Genomic DNA, 2,654 nt, shown 5'->3' on the forward strand with positions numbered 1-2,654 from the left:
CTTTGTATAAAATGAGTCCACTTTCTTTATAAAAATATGCTGTTGGCTAAATATTCGGAGTGCCCTACGTTGTTTCTCCATGTTTGCTACATAACGTCGCCTTAGAGTGTAAACCTGCTAACGACCAAAAAACATATTTTACTGTAGAGGCAAAAAACTAAATATATCTTTAACTCTTACAGCCGCACTCAGAGTCGTTTAATGATTACTTAAGGTATCCCTCTGTAACGATTTGAAAAAATTCCCTCTCAGAGTCAATTAATGATTCGTTAACGGCATTTAATGAACATTAAAGTTAAGTAAACAAGCACCTTTACTTAACTTTTTAACGAATTATTTTGAAATTTTTTGTTTGTTTTCAATAAATTTCAATTTCGATAACGTTGCTGTAATAGTAGCAATGGCCCAGTGAGCAGAGCACTTTCGTGTTATTCAGGAGATCCGAGTTCAATCCTCGGCAAGGAATTCTTTTTAATCAAATTTTTTTAAGATTTATTGGCGAACAAATTCATATTTTTTATTTTATTTAACGTTTGGAATTTTTTTTGATTCATCATGTTTCTTTTACTTTCAGCTTCTCAAATTTTTAGTTTTTCCTGTTTTAAAAAGATATATTTTTTTCATTTCGTTTAGTTTTTAGAAAACTTATTGCTAAACGATAAATATAATAACACTATTAGCACATCTTTCAATTACTCATTCGAAATACAGAAAAGAGCTTTCAAGATAGTTGCCGAAATATAAAGACTTTTGTCTCTCGAAAGACTGAGGTGAGTTGAAAGACTGATGCCAGAATTGGCCTGTTATTGGTCTTGTTTGTCTTTTAGCAAACAGTTGAATTAAATTAAAAAAAATTGCTTTCCTTTTTAAAGCAATAAAATCTATAAATCAAAAGAAAATTAGATCAAAAAAGTAAAAAAACAATCAATAAAGATAGTTTATAAAAATTAAACAAGAAAAATAGGAAAAAGAAAATTTTCCTGCCCTAGGACTCGAACTCAGATCTCTTGAATGCCACGCCAGTACTCTGCTCACTCAGCCATTGCGTCTGTTGAGCCAGTGTGCGCAAAATGATATAAATACTTATTTTTATATTTTGTTTTAAACTGAACGAAAAAAGTGAGTGATGCCACAAAAATGAAGGGCCGCAACTGGGGCCATACTTAAATTCTTCATTTCATAATTTTTAACTCTGAGAGGAAACATTAATTAACAGATTTAACGATCATTAGTTAAGTGCACGTAACAGCTAATTTAAGGAACGTTTCTGAGTGCGGCTGTTAGTCTGAGGGGCAAATCCTACATATAGTTTGCTAATCGCGCGACTTTCTATGGCCCTAATCCAGAACGAATGAAAAAAATTACGTTTTTATGGTTTTATTGGCGAATTTCTAACTTAGCAGCTTTTAGTTTTTGTATTTTCAAAATTGAAGTGGATTTAGCTGGTTTTTTGTATGAATAAAATTGTTTCTATTTTATTTTTTGTGATTACGAGCTCAATTTAAATATTAATTAAAATAGTATTCCATAGATAAAAACAATTATATATATATAAAAAAAATACAACAGATTTATTCTTCCGTTTATTGCAACAAAAATAGGCAGTTTATAAAACATATATTAGTAACTATACGTGAAGTATTCCTCTTTCAAATTAATAGTATAAAGCCCACATATAAGATAATTTAAGTAGGAACTCAATAATGCCAGAAAGTATGATACATATTATTCAATCATGAGGTAAATTGTTATAGTAGGCGTGGTAATCTTCAGGAAGTAATCGTTTGAAATACTGGAGATCTCATACTTTCTGCGAGCAATCGTACGCCTACTCTCGTATAAATTCGGAAGGTGAGAAAACAGCAAGGAAACAGCTACTGGGGATTTTGCGGTATTACTTCCCATTCGTTGGAGAATCTTAGTTTGAAATGTGTCGCCACTTGGTGTATACCGTAGGGCTCGTATATCAGTTACTTTAGCAGCATCTTTGCCGCGACCGGGACGAATGCTATTAAAGAATTGAACTGTGTTAAAGCTTTTAAAGAACGTGTAACTAAGATAAGTTACGTCATATGGTTTTGGATTTTTTCTAGCTGATCTACATACTTCAATGTATTCTGCAGGAACATGGATATCTCTTTTCTTAAGTGCTGGTTCGATAGTGGAATGGATACAATCAGACTCCATTTGGGTATGGCCTACTTCAAGAAACTTTTGCTCAATAATGATATTGTTATTTATAGCTGTGGATAACAAAGCATTAGCCATAATACTGTTTCGGTTTTGATATGTGTATTCGTCGCTATAAAAAATTACTGTAATTTGCTCCCCGGAACTATTATTTGGTACTACATTTTTTTTATCAAATCTACCCACACGCTGGAAAACTCTTCTGCATTTAATCTTCCTTCTGTTTCGTTCCACAAGCAACAATAATTTCCTTGAGATATAAAAAATTAAAGCTTATTCGCTGGCTATTACATTGGCTTAAACGCATAAAGTAGTACTCTAAGATAGAACAATAATCGAGCGACAGAAGCACAATATGTTGGATTTAGCAATTGAATTTGAACTGGTTGTACTTAGCAGCTTTACTCATCAAACAATTTTTGACAATTACATTTTTATATTGACGTATTTTTTTTGCTTGCCAA

This window comes from Rhagoletis pomonella, unplaced genomic scaffold (assembly GCF_013731165.1).
Source record: "Rhagoletis pomonella isolate Grant_MI unplaced genomic scaffold, Rhpom_1.0 Rhpom_scaffold_00073, whole genome shotgun sequence".
NCBI lineage: Eukaryota > Metazoa > Arthropoda > Insecta > Diptera > Tephritidae > Rhagoletis > Rhagoletis pomonella.